This window comes from Triticum dicoccoides, chromosome 7A (genome assembly GCF_002162155.2).
Source record: "Triticum dicoccoides isolate Atlit2015 ecotype Zavitan chromosome 7A, WEW_v2.0, whole genome shotgun sequence".
NCBI classification, from domain to species: Eukaryota; Viridiplantae; Streptophyta; class Magnoliopsida; order Poales; family Poaceae; genus Triticum; species Triticum dicoccoides.
Genome location: NC_041392.1, coordinates 66,320,061 through 66,337,499, shown reverse-complemented (window position 1 = coordinate 66,337,499; position 17,439 = coordinate 66,320,061). Strand labels below are relative to the sequence as shown.

The following is a 17,439-nucleotide window of genomic DNA, read 5'->3' as shown; positions in this document are numbered from 1 at the left end:
CACCGCCGGCGTCGTGCTGCTCTCCATGGGCACGGAGAATTGCGGCCTCCACTACTGTGCCTTTCGCCTCAAGAACGCCCTCCAGGAAGGCACCACCACCACCAGGCACCAGTTGGTGGCAGACTTCTTCACATTCGATGCACGGGTGCACCCCTATTTCATGACATGGCCACGCCCCAGCCTAAAGGTGCTTCAAACTAGTTCCTCCTCTCATTTGCTTGCTTGACTGCACATTTACTTCTTGCAAAACATCTGTTCATATATTATTTGCTACTCCCCAGCAGCTCCTCCCCAGCCTTGTGGATTGGTCGGCTCTTTTTTTGTTTGCTAATACTCCATTTCTTAGTTGTTAATCTAGTGACTAATGTAAATTTCAGACCGGTGGTTAGAACCTTTTTTAAACTAAGCCAAGCTAATGTTACCCGGCCGGGGCATCAATGTTAAGAATTGTATACGATGTAGTTTTTGTTGCCTATGAGGCTATGAGTGACCATGTCTATTACTGAAAGGTCTATTTACAGTTTTTCCAAAATTCCCAAACTGAAGGGCGAAAAATTCTTCCCAATCGTAAAAACTACTACTACTACTCATTACCCACTATAGTAGTTACAGTCAAGGTACTTTCCAAACTGAAGGGCTACTTCCCATGGATACAATGTTTACCCCTTCTCTTCACATGTTCTCAAGTTGTTTTAGCTACTGTCAAGGTAGAGCAGCCCATACCATAACTGTGACCGGCGCAGCTTGGCTGACTTAGCTAGAGTGACTATGTCACAGCTTACAGTACGTGACCCAGCCACCCTGAACCGCCAGATCATAGGTGATCTGAAATCGTTTCACTGTACGTGAGCATCAACTCTGAGTCGTTGATCTGAAATCAGACCGCTCACAACAGGCCAAGCCAGCGACACCATACACTTCAAGTAAGCGGACCCCCATCAAACTGCAACCAGTCAAACACGAAATGGCTGCAATGAAATGATATATTGGCAGTTTTGAATCACATTTGGGAGTCTCCTATTCAGTACCTCCATCTTACAACTTATTTGATTTTGTCTTTGATATTTGCCGTTTTCAGGCTGGTAGCTCTAACACGAAGGAAACAAGTCTGAAGGATCAAGAAGCTGGTGGCTTGAAGAAGAAGAAAACAAGCATGAAAGATCAAGAAGCTGGCTGCTCCAAAAAGAATTAACCAGTCTTAAGCGCTAAGGATCTGAATGCTTATGCATTGGAGTCTTCATTAGTTGTTTAGCGGGTATACTTTTGGTTCTGGCCTCCTGGGTTTGCACTGCTAAGTTAGTTGATCCAATTAGCCATCTCCTGGCATGAACAAGAACTTATGGTCCTGTTAGTTAAGTTCCACTTATTATGTCAATCCATATCATGGTTTCTATTGGTAAAGTTATGTGAGCATTCTGAAGAAAACTTGTGCCAAATTCTATCTTACGTTTCCCAAGCTGAAGTGGTTCCATATTTTGCTGCCTCCCATGCTTGTTTGTGGGAAATTGGTCACGATTAGCAAAAATTGCATCATGACATTCTAGTTCTACTAGCAAATATGCCCGTACGTTGCAACTGGAGAAACAAACCATCGTGCACCCGTAATGAGTTGTCATTTCTCCACCTATTTATGAAAAACGTGATTAGTCTCAAAGCAGTGTGTTTGGTCATCACATTTTAGCATGGACAAATTGTATGATAAAAGGATTTGGTTGCAATTAATGACCAAAAGGATGTATCTGCAATTGTGTCATACATTGAAATAAAACTTTGTTAGATTTAGCCCCTTATTAATTGCTCAATGCTCTCGAGCGAGGATGTGGATGTGCTCACATAGCAGCGATTTAATGGTTCTACTTTTCTAATTTGTTTGGAAGTGTATTAATGGTCCTAAATAAGGATGTGAATACGCGCATATAGTAAAACATATAATTATTGGTTCCAAAAAAATGTTGATGTGCTCATATATGAATAGTTTGGCTAACAATCAATATTATATAAAACTACCATCTTTACAAATTGTGTATGTTAATATTTGCTAAAGATTTGCATGAACCACGCATATACAACTAGAAACGGTTATGTATCAATTGCTACTAAGTTTGGATGTATGGATATGGATGAACTTTAATACCTTCCATGTCACGCAAAAAATTATTGAGCACCAAAGTTTCTCATACACTATTCTAAAAGTGTCTCTGACAATTGGACCTAACATGACTATACATAGATGAAACTTTTTTTAGTGAACCATCTAGTATTAGTCAAACCCCATGTGGAAGATGGACAAGTTTTATGGTCCTTGGGGTGATAATTTTGTTTCTAAATGTCCACTTCTATATAAGGGAAGTACATCTCCACATATATCCCACTAATATGTCGTTAGCCAACAGTTTCAGTAAATCTTGTAGATCCTTTTGGTTCCTACTGATAGTAGTAGGTTTGTTTGTCATTATAGGATTTGGTATGCCGAGGAGGGGTAGGCGGTTGGGTATCGCTTACGTCCATGATGACAAAGAGCGTGATGTCACCTTCTTCAAGCGACGCGGCGGTTTATTCAAGAGCGCTGCCGACCTCAATGCCATCACTGGTGCTAGGGTTGTTGTCATCCTGGAGACAGGAAATAAGAAGATGTACTCATTCGGGGCGCCATCAGCTGGCCCCATTGTTGATGCTTTTTTGTCAGCAGCACCGCTAGGAAATCGACTCACTTACAAGGAAACAAGTGCCAAGATTTCCCGACTACAAAGTGAGGTGGCTCGGCTTGATATGGAGCATGGGATGGAGGATAAGAGGAATCAACTCTCCATCCAGCACGTGAAACAAATCCAAGAACAGTACCCAGGTATGATGGCAAACCTTATCTTCTCGAAGGAACAAGATCTCAACCTGGAAGATGCTAAAAAGCTCTTCAATGAACTCTCTCGTGTCCATGAGGACACCAGACACCGGCTGCTTGAATTGCATCATAGCTACAAAACCATAACCGGTGGTGCAAGCGTGATTCAAAACATGCTACCATCAAGTGGTCCACCGCCGAAGAGCTTGAAGACTATCCCTTCATCAGTGCACTCAATGTGGGATCACCATCTTTCGCAACACCATATGCCTTCCGCTCCGGTAACATCAGCACCAGAACACAACGTGGAACCACTTTTTCCTTGTGTACCACAAATGTTCCATGTTGCATCAGCAGCTTCGGCGCCCTTGCTACCCAGCTACAAGGCATACCTAATCAGGTGCAAAATCTGCCTCCTGCAGATTTGCATGTCGAGGACTATATAAGCCCTGGCAACACAGTGCACCCACCACAAAACAATGCAAGCCCTGTCTCAGCAACTGAGCATAATATGGTAGACTCTCCACTATTGGTCTACTCAAGTAGCAATGATTTTGTTGTGGATGACCCATTTGGCCATGATCAATGTGGTTTTGCTCTACCAGATCAACAACTCTACAATGGATTTCTGGGGATAGATGGTTACTTGGGCTATAATGGTACCGATGTAGGACAATCTTCTATGGGTAATGGTGAATTGGTTGATGCGCCGCCAAAATCTTATTCTGGCAAGCAAGATGTCGATTCTCGTATATAGAATGGAGGACTTCCATAGATGCTAGTTAGCACTTACACTTTAGTGCGATATTGAAATAAACTCTAGGTACATTTCCATTTGGAAAATTGTTACTCCCTCTTTCCATCTATATAGGGCCTAATGGCATTTTTTAAGACCGTCTTTGACTATTGACAAGATTAATAGTACATGACATGCATAATGTGAAAATTATATCATTGAAAGCTCCTTTCATACACGAATTTAACGGTGTGCTTTTTGTAAGTTGCATGTCATATATTATTGCTCTACTATTTGGTCAAAGTTAGCCTCGAAAAACGCATTAGGCCCTATATAGATGGAAGGAGGGAGTACCATTTGGAATATTTACTAAGCCACATTCAAGGCAATAATATGAATGTTCGGTATTCCATGTCTTAGATCATGAAGATTGTTTTATCTATATGTCTCTTATTGTTTTCATAATAATCAAATATTTTATTTTCCTTGTTGAGATGCTATGCATCTTATGGATGAAAGAAGGGAAACTTGATAAAGAATAAATACTCTCTTCAAATATTGCGATCCAACCATTAAGGATGCTAATGGGTGGGGTTTGGATCGGGTTGAACAATATAAAATCCATATCCATAAAGACAATCCACGCCCACTCAGGAAAAATCCATAGGCAAAAAATTGTGTTGATATCCAAACCTGATGGATATCCATCGTGTCCTCTCAAGACATATACATAAGACATAACGCGATGTTCGCATAAGCTCTTCCATTCTTCACCTCATGGCAGGCTAGGCTTCACTTATGGAAATCAATGTCCACTAATATCCTAACCTCATTTAGTATTTTTCTTCCTTGGGAACAAGGTAGACCTTCCCAGACTGTCAAGTTTGAATGAATCTTAATCATTCACATCCCTTTTGATTGAAATTAACTGATTTGGCAAAACCTAATTACTAATTACATTGCATATGTATAGATCATGTCATGTGTCCAAAAGTGAACTATTTGCTGATTTTTGTACTGCCACCAACTAATCAACGAATTGCCCACCTCTATAAATCTATGCTCCAATTACTACTCATAATTGTCGGTAAATACTTGCGAAAGCTCACGAACAAGCATGTGGTGCACATCCGTGTAAAGAACACCCGGCGTAGCTCAAAAAATATTCTCATATTATGGGCCAAAAAGAGTAGGAACAAGAAAATTAGCTCGAACACCGCCTTGTTGCATCCCCATGCCATGTGCTCATGTTCTTGCGTGCCTACGCGCTCTGCACGATGCGTGCTCTGCATTTTTGTGCTCACTACCCTGCCTTGCAGTTCACGGTCTTGCATCAGTGCACTGCCGCTCCTTGGGGTCAATGCGTGTGTAGAAAGGTGGAGGTGGGGGGTCGAGGGGATACGGAGCTGCGTTGTCGCAAGCCAGTGGCACTAGCTGCACAGTGCTACACCATACGTGTATGTAGTGTCTGACAGTGCCGACCATCTCTAGGGCTGCGAGAGGAATAAGTTGAGGAGACTGAGCCGATGCTTAACGGCGAGTCATTAAACGAGGAGATAAAAGGATGAGAAAGGGCGTTAGAGATTGAATGTCAACTAATAAAAGTTATGGTGGGAGTTGTGCAATTTCTTTTGCATGTTTTAGATAATAAAGGGTAAAATAACAGTGGGACATGTGACTGTGGGGGTAGGGATAGCAGAATATTTCCCATTAAGTCGGACTATCGGTCAAGTTTGGATATACCCACTGATACAAGACTATGTCCATGCCCTACCCACGAGTAACTGGGTCAGGTTTGGATGCCCTCAATGGGTGTAAAAGCATATCCAAACCATGTCCATTTGGGTCGGATATCCATAATTATCCATGTCCATGGGTAAAATTCAACAAAAAATAGTAGCTATGATCATCAAATAGATTGAAATATAGTACAAATCCGAATTCCTGCTCAAGGGACAAGAATCGATACTTCCTTTGATCGCATAAGACTAGAACAATAACAACCCAATATAAGATTAATTTGGAATTATGGTAAACAGCAGTTTCTCTTAATAGATGCCAATGTGTCTTGTCATTAAATTAAAATCACAGTCTACGAAGACATGACGACAGCTACATATACGCACCACTAACAACATAAATGTGCCATTACCATTAAAAACTCCTTAGCAAGGACGCCTCCCGGGTCGCACGCGCGTGCGGCTCCGGAGGCCCCCAAACCCTAGACCAGCAGGGCCCCTGATCTCCTCCTCTGGCTGCTGCCGCCGCGGGCAGCGGGTGCTCAAGGCACCCCCCGACGGGCCCCTTCGCGCGGAGTGGGACGTCTTAGGGGGCGGCCATGGTGGTGGGGTGGCCGGCGGCAGGTTTCGCGGTGGCTGTCGCTGGCGCACGGCAAGGAGCGCGGCGGAGAGGCAGTCCCAGGCCAGATCTGCAACAGCGTGGTGGAGGAGGGTGGCGCGCCGATGCAGATGGGGATGATGACGCGAGCTCCAGGCCATGGTGGCTGTGGCGCTGAGAGGCCCAGGCCAGGAAGGAGTCCATGGCGGGCAGCGGGTGGCCGGCCACTGTCGTGCCCTGAGCGCGCGGTGGCGCTCTCAGATGCGGTGGCGCTAGAATGGTGGAAGGAGGTGCAGGTCAGATCCGAATCACCCCAGATTCGATCTGGACCTTTGGGGCTGATTTCGCTGCATGGCAGTGCCCTGGTGCGGGTGAAGGCTGTCATAGTGGATTTGGCTCTTGCACGTCATGGTTGGCTGTTGCGACTCCTCGTCTGGGTGGATGGTGGTTGTTTGGTCGCGTTCCCTCGGCAGTGTGGGTGAGGAAGGACCACGGCTACGCGGCTTCGTCGACAAGTTGTTGCGGTGACAGCGGTGTGAGGCTTCATGGATGGCTCTACCTAATCCTTGGAGGTATGGAGATGCGTGGCATTGCAGATGAAAACCTTGTCCGGTTGTAGCCGGGCCAGCGGCGATGGCGCCAGTCGGTGTCATTCCCCTCTTTGGAGGTGTCGCCGAGTGTGTCGCCATCTTCCTCGCTTGCTTGGTGTTGGCAATTGTCTCCAGGCGAAAGCCTTGATTCGGTGCTCGATCAGCACGATGTCCGTGTCTTCAACGTCGTACTTTTATTGGGAGACATGGTCTGGAGGTCCTACGTTGCGCTCCTCTAGTGTTCGCTGCTGCCCTTGATCGTTCTTCTCATGTGCAATGTATGGTCATCATTGGTGATTCCAAGACGGCACCTTCCTCGGGTCGGATCGATTCCTGCCATCCTCTTGCCACCTCTGAAAGGATCGATATAGTTGACTAGAGGGGGGTGAATAGGCAACTAACAATTTTTAGCTTTTCTTTAACAATTTAAACTTTGCATCAAAGTAGGTTGTCTAGATATGCAACTAAGTGAGCAACCTATATGATGCAGCAATGATAAGAACACAAGCAAGCAAGAGATACAACACAAATAAGCTTGCACAAGTAAGGGCGCGAGATAACCAAGAGTGGAGCCGGTGGAGACGAGGATGTGTTACCGAAGTTCCTTCCCTTTGAAGGGAAGTACGTCTTCATTGGAGCGGTGTGGAGGCACAATGCTCCCCAAGAAGCCACTAGGGCCACCGTATTCTCCTCACGCCCTCACACAATGCGAGATGCCGTGAATCCACTATTGGTGCCCTTGGAGGCGGCGACCGAACCTTTACAAACAAGGTTGGGGCAATCTCCACAACTTAATTGGAGGCTCCTAACGACACCATGAAGCTTCACCACAATGGACTATGACTCCGCGGTGACCTCAACCGTCTAGGGTGCCCAACACCCAAGAGTAACAAGATCCGCAAGGGATTAGTGGGGGAATCAAATTTCTCTTGGTGGAAGTGTAGATCGGGGCCTTCTCAACCACTCCCGAGCAAATCAACAAGTTTGATTGGCTAGGGAGTGAGATCGGGCGAAAATGGAGCTTGGAGCAACAATGGAGCTTAGGGTTGGAAGAGGTGGTCAACTAGAGGTAGGAGACGACCCTTTTATAGTGGTGGACGAAATCCAACCGTTATCCACTTAACCAGCCCGCGACATGCGGTACTACCGCTCCGGAGGCGCGGTACTACCGCAAGGCCACGCGGTACTACCGTGGGTGACCACGGTACTACCGCGGCAGCAGCGGGGGCTAGAGCAAGCCTAACAGGGGGCAGTACTACCACGAGCGCGGTACTACCGCTCCCCCTTGTGGTACTACCGCAAGGCAGGAAAGCCCTAGCCTGGGAAGGGCGCGGATGAATAAAATTACATCTGTGCCTACTTCCGCTGGAAAACAAACGGTGCAAAAATCTGACACGGTACTACCGCTGGAGAGCGGTACTACCGCGTGGCTGCTGGATCAGGCCGCGCATGGTACTACCGCACATGAGGCACGGTACTACCACGGAGGCGCGGATGTAAAAAATTACATCCGCCCCTACTACCGCAACGCAGCGGTACTTGGCCTGGAGGCCACGGTAGTACGGCTCCAGAGGAGCGGTACTACCATGGGCTCCCATGGTAGTACCGCGCCTTAGGCATGGTACTACCGCAGGTGCCTGCGGTACTACCGCTCCAAGGAGCAGTACGACCGCAAGCACAGCAACAGCAGCCCAGACAATCGCAAAGAGGATAAACGAGGGATGCTCCAAAGTGCAAGGGAAAGGTGGAGACAAGGAAGGGAACATGTACGTGATGATTCCACCCAAACCTTTCCGACGCGGAACCCCTCTTAATAGTACAGCTTTCCTACGACTCAAATCCATCAAAAAGAAACGTAGAGAAATGCCGTCTTCAATAGTCTTTGAGGGGCACCAAACTATCTTGTGCCTAGTGCAGAAATGTCTGAGAAACTTAAGGCACACGATTAGTCCGCAAAAGCATTGTCATCAATCACCAAAACACCTTAGGGATAAATATGCCTTTACAACCTCCTTTAGGCATGAAGGGGCATAGTGACTAGGGATGCTTGGCGGAAGCTGCTACTCTTTGATGGTGACTAACATCGGTCGAGACGCGGCGTTGTTTTCGGTTTTGGGCAGGCTCTTTTGCTTTGTAGTTGTGTTTGTTGGGGAACGTTGCAGAAAATAAAAAATTTCTACGCTTCACCAAGATCAATCTATGGAGTCATCTAGCAACGAGAGAGAGGAGTGCATCTACATACCCTTGTAGATCGCGAGCGGAAGCGTTCAAGAGAACTGGGTTGATGGAGTCATACTCGTCGTGATCCAAATCACCGACGACCGAGCGCCGAACGGACGGCACCTCTGCGTTCAACACACGTATGGTTGGGGAAGACGTCTCCTCCTTCTTGATCCAGCAAGGGGGAGGGAGAGGTTGATGGAGATCCAGCAGCACGACGTCGTGGTGGTGGAAGCAGCGGGGATCTCGGCAGGGCTTCGCCAAGCTCAGCGAGACGGAGAGGTGTCACGGGAGGGAGAGGGAGGCGCCAGGGGCTAGGGTGCGGCTGCCCGCCCTCCACCCACTATATATAGGTCCCCTAGGGGGGGCACCGGCCCTATGAGATCCATCTCCAAGGGGGGGCGGCGGCCAAGGGAGGTGGCTTGCCCCCCAACCCAAGTGGGGCGCCCCCCACCCCTAGGGTTTCCAACCCTAGGCGCAGGGGGAGGCCCAAGGGGGGTGCACCAGACCGCCAGGGGCTGGTTCCCCTCCCACTTCAGCCCATGAGGCCCTCCGGGATAGGTGGCCCCACCCGGTGGACCACCGGGACCCTTCCGGTGGTCCCGGTACAATACCGATTACCCCCAAAACTTTCTCGATGGCCGAAACTTGACTTCCTATATGTAAATCTTTACCTCCGGACCATTCCGGAACTCCTCGTGATGTCCGGGATCTCATCCGGGACTCCGAACAACTTTCGGGTTACCGCATACTAATATCTCTACAACCCTAGCGTCACCGAACCTTAAGTGTGTAGACCCTACGGGTTCGGGAGACACGCAGACATGACCGAGACGACTCTCCGGTCAATAACCAACAGCGGGATCTGGATACCCATGTTGGCTCCCACATGCTCCTCGATGATCTCATCGATGAACCACGATGTCGAGGATTCAAGTAATCCCGTATACAATTCCCTTTGTCAATCGGTACGTTACTTGCCCGAGATTCGATCATCGGTATCCCGATACCTCGTTCAATCTCGTTTCCGGCAAGTCACTTTACTCGTACCGTAATGCATGATCCTGTGACCAAACACTTGGTCACATTGAGCTCATTATGATGATGCATTATCGAGTGGGCCCAGAGATACCTCTCCGTCATACGGAATGACAAATCTCAGTCTCGATTTGTGCCAACCCAACAGACACTTTCGGAGATACCCGTAGTGCACCTTTATAGCCACCCAGTTACGTTGTGACGTTTGGCACACCCAAAACACTCCTACGATATCCGGGAGTTGCACAATCTCATGGTCTAAGGAAATGATACTTGACATTGGAAAAGCTCTAGCAAAGGAACTACACGATCTTGTGCTATGCTTAGGATTGGGTCTTGTCCATCACATCATTCTCCTAATGATGTGATCCCGTTATCAATGACATATAATGTCCATAGTCAGGAAACCATGACTATCTGTTGATCAACGAGCTAGTCAACTAGAGGCTCACTAGGGACATGTTGTGGTCTATGTATTTACACATGTATTATGATTTCCGGATAACATAATTATAGCATGAATAATAGGACAATTATCATGAACAAGGAAATATAATAATAATCATTTTATTATTGCCTCTAGGGCATATTTCCAACAGTCTCCCACTTGCACTAGAGTCAATAATCTAGTTACATTGTGATAAATCGAACACCCATAGAGTTATGGTGTTGATCATGTTTTGCTCGCGGAAGAGGTTTAGTCAACGGATCTGCGACATTCAGATCTGTGTGCACTTTACAAATATCTATGTCTCCATCTTGAACATTTTCACGAATGGAGTTGAAGCGACGCTTGATGTGCCTGGTCTTCTTGTGAAACCTGGGCTCCTTGGCAAGGGCAATAGCTCCAGTGTTGTCACGGAAGAGAGTGATCGGCCCCGATGCATTGGGTATGACTCCTAGGTCGGTGATGAACTCCTTCATCCAGATTGCTTCATGCGCTGCCTCCGAGGCTGCCATGTACTCCGCTTCACATGTAGATCCCGCCACGACGCTTTGCTTGCAACTGCACCAGCTTACTGCCCCACCATTCAAAATAAACACGTATCCGGTTTGTGACTTGGAGTCATCCAGATCTGTGTCGAAGCTAGCGTCGACGTAACCCTTTACGACGAGCTCTTCGTCACCTCCATATACGAGAAACATGTCCTTAGTCCTTTTCAGGTACTTCAGAATATTCTTGACCGTTGTCCAGTGTTCCATGTCGGGATTACTTTGGTACCTTCCTACCAAACTTACGGCAAGGTTTACATCAGGTCTGGTACACAGCATGGTTGAGGCATAGGGGACAACACTCATCTTTTCTCTATCTTTTGTCGTGGTCGGACATTGAGCTGAGCTCAATTTCACACCTTGCAACATAGGCAAGAACCCCTTCTTGGACTGATCCATATTGAACTTCTTCAATATCTTATCAAGGTATGTGCTTAGTGAAAGACCTATGAGGCGTCTCGATCTATCTCTATAGATCTTGATGCCTAATATGTAAGCAGCTTCTCCAAGGTCCTTCATTGAAAAAAACTTATTCAAGTAGGTCTTAATACTGTCCAAAAGTTCTATATCATTTCCCATCAAAAGTATGTCATCCACATATAATATGAGAAATGCTACAGAGCTCCCACTCACTTTCTTGTAAACGCAGGCTTCTCCATAAGTCTGCATAAACCCAAACGCTTTGATCATTATACTAAAGCGAATGTTCCAACTCCGAGATGCTTGCACCAGCCCATAGATGGAGCGCTGGAGCTTGCATACCTTGTTAGCATTCTTAGGATCGACAAAACCTTCCGGCTGCATCATATACAATTCTTCCTTAAGAAAGCCGTTAAGGAATGCCGTTTTGACGCCCATTTGCCATATCTCATAATCATAGTATGCGGCAATTGCTAACATGATTCGGACGGACTTCAGCTTCGCTACAGGTGAGAAGGTCTCATCGTAGTCAACCCCTTGAAATTGTCGATAACCCTTAGCGACAAGTCGAGCCTTATAGATGGTAACATTACCATCCGCGTCCGTCTTCTTCTTAAAGATCCATTTATTCTCTATCGCTCGCTGATCATCGGGCAAGTCTGTCAAAGTACATACTTTGTTTTCATACATGGATCCTATCTCGGATTGCATGGCTTCAAGCCATTTGTTGGAATCTGGGCCCGCCATCGCTTCTTCATAGTTCGAAGGTTCACCGTTGTCCAACAACATGATTTCTAGGACAGGGTTGCCGTACCACTTTGGTGCGGAACGTGTCCTTGTGGACCGACGAAGTTCAGTAGGAGCTTGATCCGAAGTACCTTGATCATCATCATTAACTTCTTCTCTAGTCGGTGCAAGCACCACAGGAACATCTTCCTGAGCTGCGCTACTTTCCGTTTCAAGAGGTAGTACTTCATCAAGCTCTACTTTCCTCCCACTTACTTCTTTCGAGAGAAACTCTTTCTCCAGAAAGGATTCGTTCTTGGCAACAAAGATCTTGCCTTCGGATCTGAGGTAGAAGGTATACCCAATGGTTTCCTTAGGGTATCCTATGAAGACGCATTTTTCCGACTTGGGTTCGAGCTTTTCAGGTTGAAGTTTCTTGACATAAGCATCGCATCCCCAAACTTTTAGAAACGATAGCTTAGGTTTCTTCCCAAACCATAATTCATACGGTGTCGTCTCAACGGACTTAGACGGTGTCCTATTTAAAGTGAATGTAGCTGTCTCTAGAGCGTATCTCCAAAATGATAGCGGTAAATCAGTGAGTGACATCATAGATCGCATCATATCCAATAGAGTGCGATTACGATGTTCGGACACACCGTTACGCTGAGGTGTTTCAGGCGGCGTGAGTTGTGAAACAATTCCACATTTCCTTAAGTGCGTACCAAATTCGTGACTTAAATATTCTCCCCCACGATCTGATCGTAAGAATTTTATCTTTCGGTCACATTGATTCTCTACCTCATTCTGAAATTCCTTGAACTTTTTAAAGGTCTCAGACTTGTGTTTCATCAAATAGACATACCCATATCTACTTAAGTCATCAGTGAGAGAGAGAACATAACGATAGCCACCGCGAGCCTCAACGCTCATTGGACCGCAAACATCAGTATGTATAATTTCCAATAAGTTGGTTGCTCGCTCCATTGTTCTAGAGAACGGAGTCTTGGTCATTTTTACCATGAGGCATGGTTCGCACGTGTCAAATGATTCGTAATCAAGAGACTCTAAAAGTCCATCTGCATGGAGCTTCTTCATGCGTTTGACACCTATGTAACCAAGACGGCAGTGCCACAAGTATGCGGGACTATCATTATCAACCTTACATCTTTTGGTATTCACACTATGAATATGTGTAACATCATGTTCGAGATTCATCAAGAATAAACCATTCACCAGCGGGGCATGACCATAAAACATATCTCTCATATAAATAGAACAACCATTATTCTCGGATTTAAATGAGTAGCCATCTCATATTAAACGAGATCCTGATACATTGTTCATGCTCAAAGATGGCACTAAATAACAATTATTGAGGTTTAAAACTAATCCCGTAGGTAAATGTAGAGGTAGCGTGCCGACGGCGATCACATCGACCTTGGAACCATTCCCGACGCGCATCGTCACCTCGTCCTTCGCCTGTCTCCGCTTATTTCGCAGCTCCTGTTTTGAGTTACAAATATGAGCAACCGCACCGGTATCAAATACCCAAGAGCTACTACGAGTACTGGTAAGGTACACATCAATTACATGTATATCACATATACCTTTAGTATTGTCAGCCTTCTTGTCCGCTAAGTATTTGGGGCAGTTCCGCTTCTAGTGACCACTTCCCTTGCAATAAAAGCACTCAGTCTCAGGCTTGGGTCCATTCTTTGGCTTCTTCCCGGCAATTGGCTTACCGGGCGCGGCAACTCCCTTGCCGTCCTTCTTGAAGTTCTTCTTACCCTTGCCTTTCTTGAACTTAGTGGTTTTATTCACCATCAACACTTGATGTTCCTTTTTGATCTCCACCTCCGCTGATTTTAGCATTGAATATACCTCAGGAATGGTCTTTTCCATCCCCTGCATATTGAAGTTCATCACAAAACTCTTGTAGCTCGGCGGGAGCGACTGAAGGATTCTGTCAACGACCGCATCATCCGGGAGATTAACTCCCAGCTGAGTCAAGCAGTTGTGCAACCCAGACATTTTGAGTATGTGCTCGCTGACGGAACTATTCTCCTCCATCTTACAACTGTAAAACTTGTCGGAGACTTCATATCTCTCGACCCGGGCATGAGCTTGGAAAATCATTTTCAGCTCTTCTAACATCTCATATGCTCCGTGTTGCTCAAAACGCTTTTGGAGCCCTGGTTCTAAGCTGTAAAGCATACCGCACTGAACGAGGGAGTAATCATCAGCACGCTGCTGCCAAGCGTTCATAATGTCTTGGTTCTCTGGGATGGGTGCATCACCTAACGGTGCTTCTAGGACATATGCTTTCTTGGTAACTATGAGGATGATCCTCAGGTTCCGGACCCAATCCGTATAGTTGCTGCCATCATCTTTCAGCTTGGTTTTCTCTAGGAACGCGTTGAAGTTGAGGTTGACATTAGCGTGGGCCATTTGATCTACAAGACATATTGCAAAGATTTTAGACTAAGTTCATGATAATTTAAGTTCATCTAATCAAATTATTAATGAACTCCCACTCAGATTAGACATCCCTCTAGTCATCTAAGTGATACATGATCCGACTCAACTAGACCGTGTCTGATCATCACGTGAGACGGACTAGTCATCATCGGTGAACATCTCCGTGTTGATCGTATCTTCCATATGACTCATGTTCGACCTTTCGGTCTCTTGTGTTCCGAGACCGTGTATGTACATGCTAGGCTCGTCAAGTCAACCTAAGTGTTTTGCATGTGTAAATCTGGCTTACACCCGTTGTATGTGAATGTTAGAATCTATCATACCCGATCATCACGTGGTGCTTCGAGACAACGAACTTTCGCAACGGCGCACAGTTAGGGGGAACGCTTTCTTAAAATTACTGTGAGGGATCATCTTATTTACTACCTTCGTTCTAAGCAAATAAGAAGCAAAAACATGATAAACATCACATGCAATCAAATAGTGACATGATATGACCAATATCATTTTGCTCCTTTTGATCTCCATCTTCGGGGCGCCATGATCATTATCGTCACCGGCATGACACCGTGATCTCCATCATCGTGTCTTCATGAAGTTGTCTCGTCATCTATTACTTCTACTACTATGGTTAACGGTTTAGCAATAAAGTAAAGTAATTACATGACGTTTATATTGACACGCAGGTCATAAATAAATTAAGACAACTCCTATGGCTCCTGTCGGTTGTCATACTCATCGACATGCAAGTCGTGATTCCTATTACAAGAACATGGTCAATCTCATACATCACATATATCATTCATCATTCATCACATCCTTTTGGCCATATCACATCACATGGCATATGCTGCAAAAACAAGTTAGACGTCCTCTAATTGTTATTGCAAATTTTTTAGGTGGCTGCTATAAGTTTCTTAGCAAGAACGTTTCTTACCTACGCCAAAACCACAACGTGATATGCCAATTTTTATTTACCCTTCATAAGGACCCTTTTCATCGAATCCGATCCGACTAAAGTGGGAGAGACAGACACCCGCTAGCCACCTTATGCAACTAATGCATGTCAGTCGGTGGAACCTGTCTCACGTAAGTGTACGTGTAAGGTCGGTCCGGGACGCTTCATCCCACAATGCCGCCGAATCAAGATAAGACTAGTAACGGCAAGTAAATTGACAAAATCGACGCCCACAACATCTTGTGTTCTACTCATGCATAGAAACTATGCATAGACCTAGCTCATGATTCCACTGTTGGGGAACGTTGCAGAAAATAAAAAAATTCTATGCTTCACCAAGATCAATCTATGGAGTTATCTAGCAACGAGAGAGAGGAGTGCATCTACATACCCTTGTAGATCGCGAGCGGAAGCGTTCAAGAAAACGTGGTTGATGGAGTCGTACTCGTCGTGATCCAAATCACCGATGACCGAGTGGAGTCAACATTGACGCGGATACAGAGCACTACTCCGCCGAGCTCCGACGATAGAAAGAAAAGAAAGCTCGCCGCACTGCCGCCTCATCGACATAACGCTAAAGCGCTTCGACCTGCGGATCGCGTCGCGGGAGCTGGTTCCCCGCCATGCACGCCGTCTCCAACCTCGACCTCGTCCTCGGCCTCTTGCCGCTCTACCTCGTCAGCATCTACCCTCTACCGCCGAGCGGCCTGGACCCCGTGCTCGCCGCCGTCCGCGCCGCGCTCCCGGCCTACCTCTCCCGTTTCTTCCCCTTCGCCGGCCGCGTCGTGCGCCACCCGGACACCAACGTGCCCGAGGTCGCCTGCTCCAACACCGGCACCGAGCTCGTCGTCGCCGACGCTGCCGGGGTCCCACTCGCCGCCGTCGACTTCGGGCGCTTCGACGGCTCGCTCGGGATGATCCAGATCCCGTTCGACGCGGGGCTCGCGCTGTCGCTGCAGCTGGTCCGGTTCGCGTGCGGGGGGTACTCGTTGACCGTCGGCACCAACCACCTCCTCACCGACGGCCGGGCGCTCGTCGTGCTGCTCAATAGCCTCGCGGAGATGGTCCGCACACCGGCGGGGGGCTCTCCCGCGGGCCGCTGCTCGACCGGTCGTCCCTGCCCGTCCCGCGGTCGCCGCCGCGGTACAGCTCGTCGCTGGACGCCGAGTTCGCCAGGTTCACGCCGGAGACCATGATCAACCCCCTCCTGGCCGCGGCCATGGAGCGGCGCCTGTATCGCATCGACGCGGCCGACCTCGTCGGGCTCTAGAAGGCGGCGTCCCCAGGCGGCGGCCGCCGCACCTCGCGCTTCGTGGCGCTGTGCATGCATGTCTGGAAGCTCCTGGCGCGGGCCGTCGGCGAGTCCGACCCCAACTGTCGCATGGCGTGGATCATCGAAGGCCGGAGGTGCATCGAGCCGTCGGAGGGCGCGCTGGACCTGTACATGGGGAACGTGGTCACCTACACGTCCCGCGAGGAGAGCGTGGCGGGGCTGCTGCACGCGCCGCTGCACGACGTGGCGGCTGCCACGCGCGCGGCCATGGCGTCGGTGGTGACCATGGACAGGTTCCAGGAGCTGGTAGACTGGGTGGAGCTGAACAAAACGGCGTACAAGGACGGCGGGAAGTGGACGGAGGCGGTGAACCTCGGCCTGGGCAGCCCGGCGCTGGTGATCTCCGGAATGCTCCCGTTCGCCATCGACGGGGACCTTGGGTTCGGGAAGCCGAGGATGGTGTCGCCGTGGCTGCGGCACGGCCGGCTGGGGTCGGCATCGATGATGGCGGTGCCCTGCCCGAGCGGGGACGGGTCGTGGTTCATCGGCGGCACCAGGCTGTGGCCGCGGCTGGTGGAGGTGATCGAGGCCGGCCCGGAGAGCTTGCTGAAGCCGCTGACGGCGGCGAGCCTGGGGTTCGAGGCGCCCCACGGCTCTCGTCTATGAGCTGGCGGCGGACAGTGTTGTAAACTTGTGATAAGCGGGTGAGATACGTGATACCACATTTCAAAAATAAATGTTTCAAAAACTTCTGAAATAATTTGTTGATGTTCACAAGACATATGTCTACTGCCCCTAAGAAAACAGATCCAAATTCAAAATACCTAT

At 47.9% G+C, this 17,439-nt stretch overlaps 1 pseudogene; it reads left to right on the top strand.

The window, feature by feature from the left end:
* Positions 1–6,037: 6,037 nt before the first annotated feature.
* On the top strand, positions 6,038–17,277 carry LOC119333113 (annotated as a pseudogene).
* The last annotated feature ends 162 nt before the right edge of the window (positions 17,278–17,439 follow it).